We start from the raw sequence: 15970 nt of genomic DNA on the forward strand, positions 1-15970 counted from the left end.
CAGACCTGGCCTTCCTGGTGATGGGAAGGTATATTTACCAAGGTGGGAGGATAGAACACAACTGGATCGTTTGCTTGTTTGATTTATAACTTGTGTTTGGACATAGCCCATGGGCCTTCATCTGCACTCTTGCCCCCGGGGCCTGCATGTGTGGGAAGCAGTCTGGCTGCTCTTGATGGAAACGATGCTCTGTCTGGGGCTCCCCCGAGTTCAGTTACAGAGTCAGAGGAGGTGGCATTTGTATGCATTTGAGTGGTGACTGTATGTTTGAAACCTGTCCTAGATGCTAGAATATTTGTCTATGAGGTGACTTCTGTTGCTATAAAAAGTTAACATTTAATTCTTGGAGCGTGTTAAGCCAAGGAAAAGTGCTTGGCTGGTCTGAGTTTTCTCGAGCTTTTACAGTTGTGGAGCTGGGGAAGGACAGTTGGTGGGAAACAGCGCCCACTCCCCCGCGGGCATTGCATGAGCACCGCCCTGATGTTCTCTTGTGGGCACAGCCCTTCCCCCCACTGCTGGCCTTGACTCATGTGCCCTTCAGACTGGCTTTCTGTCCTCCGGCTTGTGATGTCATCATCTCTTTCGTCTGATGCCTCGCTCTTCACTTGCTTTCTCCCTTTGGGTACCACGTCCTGCGCGCGTTTTCTTCCCCGTCCACTGCAGTCGGGACCCTCCGGCCTTGGCCTTGTGAATCTTCTGTTCCCCTGACCTGGGTCCCCCGACTCCACTGCGGGATCCAGGCCAAGCTCACTCTCGTTCCTACTGATGGGAGAGCAGCCAAAACCGAGGAGGAAGACGTGGCACCACAAACATCCTGGTGTGACCCCAGTCCCCCAGCCGAAGAAGGTTCGAGCTGGCAGGTGCCCTCAAGGTGCCTTTGACTCAGAAACTGCAGCCTGAAGACTCCAGGTCTCCACCCCCAACAACATGAGGCTCCCCTGATGGGTGGCCTGGACCTTTGCCTCTCCCGTGGGTTATGTCCTGTAACCTCCCCCCCTCAAGAAGCTCACTTTGTCCGATTTTTGTTGGCACGCCAAGGAACAAAAGCAGACATCCTTTTCTCCTTATCATATTTTCGGATGTATTTACCCCAAGAAGTGTTAGACAAGAAAGAAAAAAAGAAAGAAAGAAAGAAAAGAAGAAAAAGAAACTGCTTAATTGTTGCTTTGAAGGAGGGAATGGTGGTTTGGCTAAAAGCGTTTCCTCCGTGGATATGGCTTCACTGTAGATACTGCTCCTGGACCCCAAATAGATAATCAGGACTGCAAACAATAAAGATGGACCACTTCAGTCACGGGGAAGCTAATACAAGTATATTACTTTTCTAATATCACTCATCTCTATTTACATCAAGGGTGTGTGTGCATTACTGTTTTATTATTCTATCCTGCTTATTTATTTTTGCTCAAACTTTATTAGAAGAGTGAGATGGGGAATCCATCATTTTTGATTGATTCATTTCTTTATTCTGAAGTTGCTTTTCAATCATATATACAACTCATTTCTGAGCACAGTCTCACTGCTATGGATTGAATGTTTGCATCCTCCAAAGTTCATATGTTGAAACCTAACACCCAGTGTGATGGTGTTTGGAGGTGAGGCCACTGGTGGCGGTGAGGTCATGAGGGTGCAGCCCATATGAATGGGATTAGTACCTTTATGAAAACGGGAACAGAGAGCTCCCTTGTCCCTTCCACCAGGTGAGGACATGGCAAGAAGATGGCCATCTGTAAGCCAGGAAGTGGGCCTTCACCAGACACCAGATCTGCCAGTGCTGTGACTCGCCAGCCTCCAGAACTGTGAGGAATACATTCCTATTGTTTATAAGCCACCCTGTCTACAGTATTTCCTTACGGAGACCCCAAAGGACTTAGACCCTCACCTCCAGCCATGTGATTTGGAACGAAAACCACCCACCTTGGAAGACCTCATCATAGACTCAAAGATAGGCTTTATGTATTTCTCGCTCTTACTATCCATATGGACTCATTTCAAAAAATAACTTGAGGTGATTTATAAGCAAATTTAATATGCATAATCAAATTTATATAATGATAATAAAGTCATCCTAATCATTATAATTATAATATAAAATAATAATATAATGATGAGTACATATATATATAAAATCATGTAATTGGGTCCCTGGCAGCCAACATGTTCCATCTCTGTGGCAGAGAACTTCAGGAAAAGAGACTTTCAATCACTCTCTGTCCAGCCCTTTGGTCAAGTTACAGACCTGCCCTCTGATCTTTGCTCAGGTCCAGCAGCATCACAGGGCCATCAGACCCCTGCCCGCTGAGTCCTGGATGCAGACTCCAGTTTTCATCATTTCTTTCACTATAAACACTCAAGGCTTCATCTGAACACCACGTGTAAGGTTTAATTTTCTTAACTAGACTTCATATCTGTGCATGTTCCCCAGGCTGTTATACTTGCCTACCCTCCAGTTCTAAGACCACGACCCCCGCCAAGTCCATGAACCACCCCCCAGCCCTTCCTTCCAATGGACTTCCAGCAGCGCCCTCACGGCCCACTGCTCCCCTCGGGTTCCAGTCGGTGTCTAGAACTTGACAGCCCTGGATTCTGACGCATCTCGGTGCTTGTTAGAAATGGAGAGAACTTGAAGGATCAGTTTCATTACCTTATTAAGAACCAGCCTCTTGTGAAAGATGTTCTCTCCTGGATTGTGGTTTTCCAAATGACTTTCATTATCATTCATAATGTAAAGGATTCCAGGAAGGCCTTCCACTACCAGATGGTTTTTCCTAGAACATTCCCTTATCAGCTCTGTCCTTCTACATGCAGCATAAAGGCCTTCTAAGTCTGGTCTCGACCATCATTTATTTTTCTTTATCTTCTACCACTCCCCTATAAGAATCACCTCTTGTTCAGACTAGTCTTCGGGTGACGCCCTACACATACTGTACTGTAACGGTTTCCTCGGCTGTTATCCTTTTCTGAAAAACTGTCACCTCTTCCTCACGGATACACAGCCCTGTTGGACCGTATCCTCTCCTGAACTTAATATTTATTGCATCCATTTAATAAATATTTATTGGGCACCTGTTATGGGCAGGAACTTGGTACCAGAGGTGCAGTGATGAGTAAATCGAATAAAACAGTCCTCCCTGCCCTCATTCTAGTATCAATGTTGGCAACGATTAGAAGGAAAAAAAGAGTTGTTGACTCGAGAAGGGAAGGAAAGAGAGGACAGCAGAGCGGGAGCTTCAAGGTGAGAAAACAAAGCTAAATGCACCTGGGCCTTGGGTTGATATTCCTGTTGCCTGGGAGGGAAAGGGGAAGTTGGGTGAATGGCAGAGGGTCTGTTAAATTCTTCCTGCTCTGGTAGGACGTCCTCACAGGTAGAGTAAATGTTGCTGAACCTTGGGTTCTAGGAAGGGGGCTCATTCATGGCGGTTTCTCCTTAGCTGAATGCTAGTAGAACTCTAGTGAAAGAAGAATGGGGAATCAGAAACAGGGGATCTGGAACTCAGTGTGATTGTATCCTGGAGCACAGAACCCATACAGGAGTCCAGACAAGGAGTGAGTGTATGTAGAATCAAGGCACATCTCGGGGTTGGGGGAAGGACACAGAAAACAGTCATCACACACAAGACAGAAAGATGGACTCAGGACACCGGTTTGAGAAGCAGAGCAAAGCGGTTCATGGTCGAAAGAACAGGTAAATGGACAATAAAAGTCAGCAGTCCGTCTGGGACTTCCACAGTTCTTCAGTACGTCAGAAGCCATTGCTAAATCTTAAGAGGTGCAGGTTTATCGGTAAGTACTGGATGGCCCTGGCGGTGGAGAGGTGACGGGCTGATTCTGCCCAGAGGAGCCTGGGGTGCAGAATTCAGTGTGCAGCCTGGCTATGGAGGAGCTAACTAACCTGCGAGACCAGGAATGAGAGTCCGAGTCCAAGGTTCAAGAGGAGATATTACAGCTAGTCCCCTACACACGACCCTTGAAGCTGTGAACTTTCAAAGATGCGAACGTGCGCTCGCGTGTCCATATACGGAAGTTAGTTCACGTGTCTGGCGTACATTGTCATGTGCGTGCATCCTCTACAACTGGTTGTGCTTTTGTGTACTTTACAGGACTCTGTAGAGTACAGTAGTACAGTATCTTTTTTTTTTTTTTTTTTTTTTTTTTTCCGTACGCGGGCCTCTCACTGTTGTGGCCTCTCCCGTTGCGGAGCACAGGCTCCGGATGCGCAGGCTCAGCGGCCATGGCTCACGGGCCCAGCCGCTCCGCGGCATATGGGATCCTCCCAGACCGGGGCACGAACCCGTATCCCCTGCATCGGCAGGCGGGCTCTCAACCACTGCGCCACCAGGGAGGCCCAGTAGTACAGTATCTTTATTTTCAAGCCCAGGATGTCCAGAAGCAAGTGTAAAAGCAGTGGTGAGGTAACTGGTACTGCTAAGAAGCACCAAGAGATAATGATGGAAACAAAAGTGAAGATAATTGAGAGAGTGGAGCGAGGCAAAAAGATGTTTTTTATGTATTATTTGTGTGAAAAGTATTATAAACCTAGTACAGTACTATACAGCCCATTCTGTTAGTTGGGTACCTAGGCTAACTTTGTTGGACTTATGAACAAATGGGACTTAAGAACGTGCTCTTGGAATGGAACTTGTTCGTAGGTAGGGGACTTACTGTACCGAAGAAACAAGGACGGGGGCTCCGTAGGACAAAAGTCCTGGTGAGGCTGTTTCTGAGTTCCACTGGGACTGCAGTCCTGAGTGACTGGTGAACAGGGACAAGAATCTATCTCAGCCTGCAGGAATAGGGCTCATCTCCTTTCAAAATAGCATGGTCTACCAGGTCTCCTGTGACGGAGTGACCCTAAAGGGAGTGGTGGCAGAAATGGGTTTAGAAGTCCAGCTCATGGTCAGAAATCAGAAAGAGGGCATCAAAGCCACGGCCACCTCAGGAACCCAGAGACCTCCAGAGAGCAGGACAGAGGGAAGAAGAGCAGGGCAGCACAGGTAGAATAAAGGCAGTGACTTTATTCAGGAATTAATTTTGTTAATGTTATCCTGGATGCTGGAAAAGGGAGAAATGCATAGGGAACATTTGCTGGGGTAAAGATCACTCCCCCTGGAGAGGGAGAAAGAAGTCCTGACCAGGGAAAAGGCTCATCACAAGCCCTTGGTGTGAAGTGTTTATCAGATGGCGATTCTACCCCGAGACCTAGGACTGGGATAGCCCGAGAGCCCAGAGAAGGAGCAATGGGGAGGGGTGTTCATGGGGACAGACGGATCATTAACAATTTTGCTTTCTAACACCTCTGCCCATGTTACAGCCTTTAACTTGACATTAAAAAACTCTTCCATGGGGTTTCATTCTGGGCTTTCGAGGGAGATTGATCTTATTCAATGTTTTGATTAGTTTTTAAGACCCTGAGACATTTCTGTTCCTTGATTCTCACCCTCTGTAGAGTAGGGCACCACTTAGAAATTTGACAGTATTTTTCCTTAAACATTTTGTCCTTTTGTGATTGTCAAATATTGAATTAGGTCTTGTTATAAACAGACCAGAAGCTGTCATTGTTGACATTTCCCTTCATTAGGAAGAAACGGAAAGCTGACATTTTCAACCTACCATCTTCGGTTAAGCTGGTAAGATAAGACAGTTAAGCTGCAGATAAGACACTGTGGGGAGCAAGGCAATCTTTCCCCTCTTCTGCTCTCCTTACAGACTTGCCAGGAAACCTTCACTGATAAAACCACTGCACTTCATGGGTGCCAAAGTGTCTCTTCAAGGGGGAGGAAATGAAAAGTATCAATTGACCCGGGGAGTTGAAGTCTGAATGAGTGAAAGAAGGCATTGATTTGATGCCTATGAGATTATTGATTAGCTCTAAGATTTGAAATCTGAATGAATGAAGACATTGATTTGAGTCCTGGTTTTACCTCTTAGTAGTTAGCTAATTTCTCTGGTTCTCACTTTATTTGCAAAACTGGAAAAATACCTACGCCAGAGGGTTATTACAAGGAGTCAATTAGGTAATGTAGAGAAGTGCTTTATAAATGTTAGATTTTACATTACATACTACATGGGCTTAGTGAAATAGGTTATTTGGTTAGATTAATGGAAGAACTTCTGGAATCATTCAAAGGTCATGCAAGAACTGTGGTTGAGGTTTTGGAGAGCTGGGGTCCTATTTCACTCTCCCTGGAACTCATCGCTAGGCTAAATTGATGAATGTATTTTCTTTTCTTTTTAAAAAAAATTTTAATGGAGTCTAGTTGATTTACAATGTTGTGTTTCAGGTGTACAGCAGAGTGATTCAGTTATACATGTACATGTATCTATTCTTTTTTAGATTCTTTTCCCATATAGGTCATTACAGAGTACTGAGTAGAGTTCCCTGTGCCATACAGTAGGTCCCTATTAGTTATCTATTTTGGGCTTCCCTGGTGGCACAGTGGTTGAGAATCTGCCTGCCAATGCAGGGGACACGGGTCCGAGCCCTGGTCTGGGAAGATCCCACATGCCGTGGAGCAACTAGGCCCATGAGCCACAACGACTGAGCCTGCGCGTCTGGAGTCTGTGCTCCGCAACAAGAGAGGCCGCGATAGTGAGAGGCCCGCGCACTGCGATAATATAAATAAATATATCTATACATATAGCCAAAAATAAACATAAAAATAAATAAATAAAATAGTTATCTGTTTTATATACAGTAGTGTGTATATATCAATTCCAATTTGTCCCTCCCCTCTTCCCCATTTGGGAACCATAAGTTTGTTTCCTACATCTGTGACTCTATTGCTGCTTTGTAAATAAGTTCATTTGTACCAGTTTTTTTTAAAATTTATTTATTTGGGGCTGTGTTGGGTCTTCGTTTCTGTGCGAGGGCTTTCTCTAGTTGTGGCAAGTGGGGGCCGCTCTTCATCGCGGTGTGCGGGCCTCTCACTATGGCGGCCTCTTGTTGCGGAGCACAGGCTCCAGACGTGCAGGCTCAGTAGTTGTGGCTCACGGGCCTAGTTGCTCCGCGGCATGCGGGATCTTCCCAGACCAGGGCTCGGACCCGTGTCCCCTGCATTAGGAGGCAGATTCACAACCACTGCGCCACCAGGGAAGGCCCCCTGTACCAGTTTTTCAGATTCCACATAGAAGTGATATCCTATGATATTTGTCTTTCTCTGTCTGACTTACTTCACTCAGTATGACAATCTCTGGGTCCACCCATGTTGCTTTCTAACCTAATCCCCTCCAAAGTTTGAGACTACAGTTTCGAAACCTTAATCACAGAGAATTAGGTGTTTGAAGATTGAGGTTGAGGCAGCTAATACTGTGGTAGTTTGTTTGCATCATTTTGGGTTTTTGAGGGAAAAGGGGGCGAGGTTTGGAAGCAGTTGCTTGAAGGTCACAGCAAAATCTGTGAGGTATATTGACTTAGCTTGAGAAGTAGAATATGAATAAAATTCTCCCACCTACCAAATGGATATTCCAGGGTTTACAGGTAACCCAACAGGGGCTGGACTGAAAAAAAAGGAGAAGGTGAACAATGCCTGGTGCAACTCAGAGGTGAAAGTGGAGAGACCCGTCCAGTCTCCTTTTCCACATGGGGAGCCTATTCCTTACTAATCTTGATTAAATTCAGGATGGGCAATATTGGGTCAAAACTCATGTGAAAAGAGTAAAAGTGAGTATCTTTACTTTCAAATTCTAAGTAAGTTAAGGTACAGCTCAGTCCCCACTGGGAATTTACCCAAGTGGGATGTTACAATTTTGAATGTCAAACAATGCAATCAGTAAGGTGCTGACTGGGGCTTCCCTGGTGGTGCAGTGGTTGAGAGTCCGCCTGCCGATGCAGGGGACACGGGTTCGTGCCCCGGTCCGGGAGGATCCCACATGCCACGGAGCGACTGGGCCCGTGAGCCATGGCTGCTGAGCCTGCGCGTCCGGAGCCTGTGCTCTGCAGCGGGAGAGGCCACAACAGTGAGAGGCCCGCGTATCGCAAAAAATAAAAATAAAAAAAAAAATAAGGCGCTGACTAAAGCTAGTTGTTCATTCTGGGCAGCAAGTGACTTGACTGAAGTCTGTTGTTCTCTGCTCTGCATTAATAAGGCAAAGCTACAGGGCCCACCAAGGAGAGCGATCCACTCTTGCTCTCCACTGGGCAGCCCAAGCGTGGGACCCTGGCCTTCCCAGCAGAGGGCCGGCCAGCTCTCAGCCCTGCTTAGACCCCTCCACTGGGCAGCCTTGTGCAGCCACAGTCCATCTGGTTGAGGTGACCTGGCATGATTTTGTTTAACTCAGTGTCAAACACATCTGGAGAAAAGACTTGTGAGAGGATTGGTGATGGCCAGTGATGCTTTCAGTTTTGTGGTGGTCATTTACCTGCATGCACTGCTGTTTGAAGAAGAAGTCACTGTTTTCTCTGAAAATGTTTTCTTCTGTTTGATTATCCCTGAAGCACTACAGAATGTTTCGTCTCTGAGCAGAGAGGGAGGTGGAAATTTCCATGGAATAGTATGAATCCTTACATCTGGGTCCTTATTCCAGTTTCTTACATAAACTTTAGAAAATTACTTCTTGAGCCTGAATTACCTCATTTGTAAAAACGCAGATGGTATTATTTATTTCATAGACTTGAGATAAGGATTAAGTGAATTCACAATACATGGAGATTTCCTCCCCCGCGCCTGACACATAGTAATAGGCATTTAACAACTCTAAATTTTCTCCCCACCACCGTGGTGTGGATGAAAGAATGCAGCACAGAATGGGAAGTCAGCAAGCCCAGATTCTAGCAGTAGCTGTTAAATTTATCAGTTGTGACACTGGGTAAATCACATAGACTCTAGTCTAGATTTCTTCTTCTATAAAAACAAGAGGTGTTCTTTTTGATGATAGCCATTCTGACAGGTATGTGATGATATCTCATTGTGGTTTGGATTTGCATTTCCATGATGATTAATGATCTTGAGCACTTTTCATGTGCTTGATGGCCATCTGTATGTCTTCTTTGGAAAAATGTCTATTCACTTCTTCTGCCCATATTTTAATCAGGTGGTTTGTTTTTGTATTGAGTTGTATGAGCTGTTTATATATGTTGGATATTAATCCCTTATCAGTCATACTGCAAATTTTTTCTCCCATTCAGTAGGTTGTCTTTTCGTTGTGTTGATGGTTTCCTTTGCTGTGCAAAGAGCTTTTAAGTTTAATTAGGTCCCGTTTGTTTATTTTTTATTTTATTTCCTTTGCTTTTGGAGATGGATCCAAAGAAATATTGTTGCGATTTATATCAAAGGGTGTTCAGCCTATGTTTTCCTCTAGGAGTTTTATAATATCCAGTCTTACATTTAGGTCTTTAATCCATTTTGAGTTTACAAATGTTGGTGAGGATGTGAAGAAAAGGGAACCCTCATACACTGTTGGGGAGAATGTACATTGATGCAGCCACTGTGGAAAACAGTATGGAGATTTCTCCAAAAACTAAAAATAGAACTACCATATGACCCAGCAATTCCACTCCTGAGTATATATCTGAAAAAAACAAAGACACTAATTCAAAAAGATACATGCATCCCAATGTTTATAACAGCATTATTTACAGTCGCCAAGACATGGAAGCAACCTAAGTGTCCCTCAACAGATGAATGGATAAAGATGTGGTACATATATACAGTGGAATACTACTCAGCTATGAAAAAGATGAAATTTTGCCATTTGTAGCAACATGGATGAATATGGAGGATGTTAGGCTAAGTGAAATAAGTCAGACACAGGAAGACAAATACTGTATGATATCACCTATATGTGGAATCTAAAAACTACAACAAACTAGTGAATATAACAAAAAAGAAGCAGACCACAGATAAAGAGTAACTCATGCTTACCAGTGGGGAGAGAGGAGATGGGCAATATGGGGATAAGGGATTAAGAGGTACAAACTGTTAGGTATAAAATAAGCTACAAGGATATATTGTACAACACAGGGAATCTAGCCGGTACTTTATAATAACTGTCGTTGGAGTATAACCTTTAAAAATTGTGAATCACTATATTGTATGCCTGTAAATTATACAGTACTGTACAGCAGCTATACTTCAATTTAAAAAATAAATAAATAAATGAGAGGTGGAATTGTCTTTAAGGTTTCTTCTAGCTTGATAAACTTATGCTTACTGGCATATTTTTTTTTCTGATTCAATTCTAAAATTTAGCACAGCATTGTATTTGTTACCCAAGGGTTACTGCCTTTCACATGGTGTTGGCATCCATACTTTATGACACTCCTGTATAGGAAAGATAGTTAGCAAGTTTCCGGGGATCTGCACTCTGTCCCTTGGAAGAATAAAGGAAGACCCTGTCAGTAAATCTTTTCAGAAGGCATCTTACTTTCATGTCACAGGGATACAGCTCTCCGTAACAGACAGGGAGAATCTTATCCCTTTGAACATGGGCTTAGCTTCACAGTGCTGGACTGCAGAACCAGCCCCAAAGAATCTACATTTGGTGCTTACATCTCAGGAGATCTTCAGTATTTGAAGCTCCAACCTTGAGATGCCTGCCAAAGGGTCATGGCCATTGCTATCCATGCCCTGAGATATTTCTAGGCTAGGTAACTGGTAGAGAAAGCATTGAATTCAAACTGATGTGTCTGTGGACATAGGGGTGTCTGGGAGGATAAATGGACATTTGTATCCTATGAGGCTTTTTCACCCCCAAGTGCAGATACCTTTATTTTAAAATTTTGGAAGTTGATGGTATATAAAAGTGGAAAATAGAGAATCTCAGTCCTGGCTAATGATGGTGTACAAAAATTTCATCCCTGATGATTAAAACTCTATGTTTTAGAAGCCTTTGGGGAATTGTTGGAGATCTATTTGCAGAAGACTGGCATAGTAAAAGTAATCTCTCCACAGCTGAAAGACAGAATAGAAGCAGATTCTGAAATACACAGCAAAATCGCAAAATTGAATAAACTGCTGAATTGACTGTGAGTACTTCGCACAAGGAAGCGTGATCTCTAGAAACCAGTGCAAATTCTCCAGAAATTAACTTTATTTTTAAGGTTGACAGACTCATATATTAGGGCCTGAGTACCTGACATGTTGGGTGGCATATTTCACATTATCCTTGTGAACAAGTTGGAGAAGTGTGGATGAAACTGCTGCATTCATGTGAATTTACAGAAATCGAGCATTTCCATCAATCAGCATGAACTTCCAAGGATTCTGGAGGACGTGGAGGTTATGAGGATAGAACTGGAGATATTTAGCATGATGGAGAAGAAACAAGTTTCTTTTGTCTGCCTTGGTAGCCGTTTTCAAAGATTTTTAACAGCTCTGTCATTGAAGAGGAACTACACATTCCTTGTGTTTCAAGTAGGACAATTTGGGATGAGGAAGGTAGAATTTTCTTAATCCACGGGAAAATGTTCCTGTCAACCAGTCTAGTGGAAGGGACAGTGTTTTGAGGTAGCAAATATTACTTCCCTGATGAGTTCAAGAGGAAGGTGGTCCAACATGGATGCAACTAGAGATGATCGTACTAAGTGAAGTAAGCCAGAAAGAGGAAGACAAATACCATAGGATATCACTTATATGTGGAATCCAAAATATGGCGCAAATGAACCTATCTACAAAACAGAAACAGACTCGCAGACATAGAGAACAGACTCGTGGTTGCCAAGGGGGAGGGGATGGGTGGGTGGGTGGGAGAGGGATGGGCTGGGAGTTTGGGGTTAGCAGATTCAAACTGTTACATTTAGAATGGATAAACCACAAGGTCCTACTGTATAGCACAGGGAACTATATCCAATCTCCTGGGGTAAACTATAATGGAAAACAATATAAAAAAAGAATGTATATATGTGTAGAACTGAGTCACTTAGTTGTACAGCAGAAATTAGCACAACACTGCAAATCAACTCTACTTCACTAAAAAAAAAAGAAGAGGAGGCTGGTCATCTGTGTTGGATGCTGTCTAGGGGTTGCTTGCATTAAAGGGAAGTTGGATAAGATAATTCCTTCTGGTTCTCTCTAAACTTTCAGATGCCGAGATAAGGTTGAAGAAATAAGTTAGTGGTCAGAAAGCAAAGGAATATCTTCCCCTTTCTCATCATGACTAAAGGAGCATATTATGTTTTGTCACACAGAAAAGACTTCAATTCCCAAGTGCCCTGCACTAGAAATAAACCAGGAATAAGGAAACCTGCTAAAAGCTATGAATACCAAGAATTTTCTAAGGGCATTATGCCATGATATAAGCTACCAGTAAAGGAGAATAGTTCATTTTTTTTTCAAGAGACAAGAATGTTTACCAAATATATCCAATCTAATCAGAATTGTGACTGCCAGATAATCTGAACTGTGAATACTGCATTGTCTCTCATATTCTAGGAGTGGTTTCTCTGAAAACTAGATCTCTTTGCAAATGTATGTAATTTTTTCCTTAGAGGTCAAAGTTGTCTATGAGTTTTTCTTTTCCTTCCTAGTCAGGTTGATGAAAGTTTTGATTCCCAGTTTAGGAAGCTGATAGATTTTGAACTCTTGTGACTGTGTAACCTATATTAAGAAACACCATTTATATCATGACCTGGGATCATATATGCATTATAACTGAAATCAAATATCTGAGAAACAATAGCTATACTTATGCACCCGTATAATACTCTGAAATTTTCAATTCAATTCCTTAATTGTTAAATACTATTCATGTCCCTCTAATTTCACAGCATTTCCAGGTTGAAAAACACTACTGCAGTCACTAGTTGGAGAAAACTCCAACAATGGTAGAATCAATGGGAGAATTCAGGTCTTGTCATTCAGGACATTTGATCAGCTTGCTACAGAAAGACAATCTTTGCATATATATTGTCAGAAAGGTCCTGGAATTTGCAATACATTTCCATGTTACTCTGTAGTTCCTTTCTTCGTGACTTTTCTGCCTACTCTCCCCTTACCACCCCATCCCTGAGGAAATCCTCATAGCCACCAGTGGAAAACATGAAAGGCTTGAGAGATGTATACATAGACCACGTTCGTTCTGTGTATCTTAAAGCTTTACGTCTAGAGAAGCAAGTTTTCGCTGAAAGCGTGTCTGTTTATGCATACATTCAGGTGGCCGCCGAGATAATGGAGTTGCTGACACACTGCTCAGAGCTGCTTGGGGAACTAAGCATTCTTTTATTATCAGGAAGGCAAATGCAGTTTCGAAGATCAAAGTGGACACCCCTGGAAGCTACATTTTTTACAAAAGGCTAAAGTGTCTGCCTTCCTAGGAATCAAAGGGACTTAAAGCAGAAACGCAGTCGTACTGGACAGAATGCCATTGTTGACAGGATGGCAACCACCTAAGTAGGTGAGAGGAACAAGAGGTAACTTAATTCTGAAAGTTAGCAACTCTGCCAGCTCTGGGGTTAAGCAAGGTGCCTGATACTCTGATAGCCATAGCTGGGGTCTGCCTGACAAAAATTTCAACAGTCAGTGCAGGGCCTGAGAATATTTTTGGAATTTTCACCATCTGAAATTCCTTTGGTAGCATTTTGATCCCACATCTGCAGAAAGCAGGGGCCTCACAGTTACAGCGGAAGTAAAATAGAAGGTCGTTATAATCCAGTCACGATTACAGTACTTATTGGAAAAGTTATCATGGATGAATCCTTGCTCTTCAACATGGCAAACTTGAATAGTAGCAGCTGGACCATGGCTATTCTACCATCAGCTGCCATCTAATAACAGTTCCACCGTGTTTAGGGTCCTTCTGTATCCTCTCCCACACCCACCTGACTTTAAATCCCACCCTAAGCCCCTTTGCCAAGACTTTCAGATGGTCACCTTCAGAGATGTCTAAAGATCATCTCTCAGCTGGGCCCACAACAAACACTTACTAGAAACTCCTTCCCTTGGATTACTAAAAAACTTCCCTGGTGGTTTTCAATCTCCTTTAAATCTTGGCTGAAGTATTTGGAAGAGTAACAATGGGCTTCATTATTTCTTCTAAAAAACTCTCCAGCAATTTACACGTCTGAAGAGGCCTCTTTCAGAAATTCTGGATACTTAAATGAGTTGCGCTTATTACAAAAGAAATGATTTCTCTTCGTTTTTATCAGGCTAATGTGTTTTGAAATCCCCTTTGCTTTCCCAAGAGTTTATTTTCTTAGAGAATAGAATTGGAAGAAACATTTTCCTGATGTTTATCAAATGTTTACTGTAATTTAAAGTGAGTCACTGAAGTAATTTTTGCACTTGGGAGTTTCTCTACTGTAAACTTTTATAGCCCATGTTATTAATGAATAGACAGTATTGATTTTTTTATGTTGAACTGTATGAGCTGTTTATATATTTTGGATATTAATTCCTTATTGGTCATATCATTTGCAAATATTTTCTCCCATTCTGTAGGTTGTCTTTTCGTTTTGTTGATGGTTTCCTTTGCTGTGCAAAAGCTTTTAAGTTTAATTAGGTCCCAGTTGTTTATTTTTGCTTTTATTTCCTTTGCTTTAGGAGATGGATCCAAAGAAATATTACTGTGATTTATATCAAAGGGTGTTCTGCCTATGTTTTCCTCTAGGAGTTTTATAGTATCTGGTCTTACATTTAGGTCTTTAATCCATTCCGAGGTTATTTTTGTATATGGCGTTAGAGAATCATACAAATCAACATCAAAAAAGCAAACAACCTAATTTAAAAAATGGGCAGAAGACCTGAATAAACATTTCTCCACAGAGGACATGCAGGTGGCCAAGAGGCACATGAAAAGATGTTCAATATCACTAATTACCAGGGAAATGCAAATAAAAACCACAATGAGATATCATCTCACACCTGTCAGAATGGCCATCATCAAAAAAGACCACAAATAACAAATGTTGGCAAGGATGTGGAGAAAAGGAAACCCTCATACACTGTCAGTGGGAATGTAAATTGGTGCAGCCACTGTGGAAAACAGCGTGGAGGTTTCTCAAAAAACTAAACATAGAAATACCATATGACCTGGCAATTCCACTCCTGGGTACATATCCAAAAAAACACCCCAAAACACTAATTTGACAAGATCCATGCACCCCAGTGTTCACAGCAGCATTAGTTATAATAGCCAAGATATGGAAGCAATGTAAGTGTCCATCAATAGATGAATGGACAAAGAAGATACATCCATGGTATATATATACAATGGAATACTACTCAACCATATAAAAGAATGAAATCTTGCCATTTGCAGCAACATGGATGAACTTGGAGGATGTTATGCTAAGTGAAATAAGTCAGACAGAGAATGACAAATACTGTATGATATCACTTATATGTGGAGCCTAAAAAATACAACAAACTGGTGACTATAACAAAAAAGAAACAGACTTTCATGTATAGAGAACAAACTAGTTGTTACCAGTGGGGACAGGGAAGGGGGGAGGGGCAATACAGGGGTAGGGGATTAAGAGGTATAAAATAAGCTACAAGGATATATTGTACAACACAGGGAATCTAGCCAATATTTTATAGTAACTATAAATGAAGTATAATCCTTAAAAATTGTGAATCACTATATTGTACACCTGTAACTTATATATATTGTACAGCAACTATACATCAATAAAAAAATAAAATATCAGAAAAAGACAGTATAGATTTTAACACATGTTAAATAGAATCTTAGAGAGTGTGCAAAGCCTTGATCTGGACATTTTTTTTGTACTAAGAAAAAATATAATAGTTTTAAAGTTATAAAGGTTTTAAGGATATCAAAAGGGTAAAGTATGAGGAATAGATAATAGCATGCCTTGGGAAATCTCTGGGTAACTTTTGGAAAAATTTCACCATTAACCATTAATGGTCCTAATAGTTTGTCAAGCTGAGCCATATTTTTTTCTTTTTCTTGACATAGACAGTTCTCATGCACATTGGAAAAAAAGAATTTAGCTTTGTAGAAATCAATAGATTACTGTAAACTTATATCTGTATAGAACTAAACTGGGGGCAATATTATCAAAGATCATCTC

The 15970-nt window shown here is 42.0% G+C and overlaps 1 protein-coding gene across 1 annotated transcript in view; it reads right to left on the reverse strand.

Annotated features, from left to right (window-relative positions):
* The window catches only part of GALNTL6 (polypeptide N-acetylgalactosaminyltransferase like 6), a gene marked incomplete at both ends in the record, with an annotated part of 1095032 nt that overhangs the window by 175144 nt on the left and 903918 nt on the right, over positions 1–15970 (reverse strand). The window lies entirely within an intron of this gene.

The sequence above is a fragment of the Mesoplodon mirus genome (assembly GCF_964341445.2).
Source record: "Mesoplodon mirus genome assembly, chromosome: 1".
Classification (NCBI taxonomy): Eukaryota; Metazoa; Chordata; class Mammalia; order Artiodactyla; family Ziphiidae; genus Mesoplodon; species Mesoplodon mirus.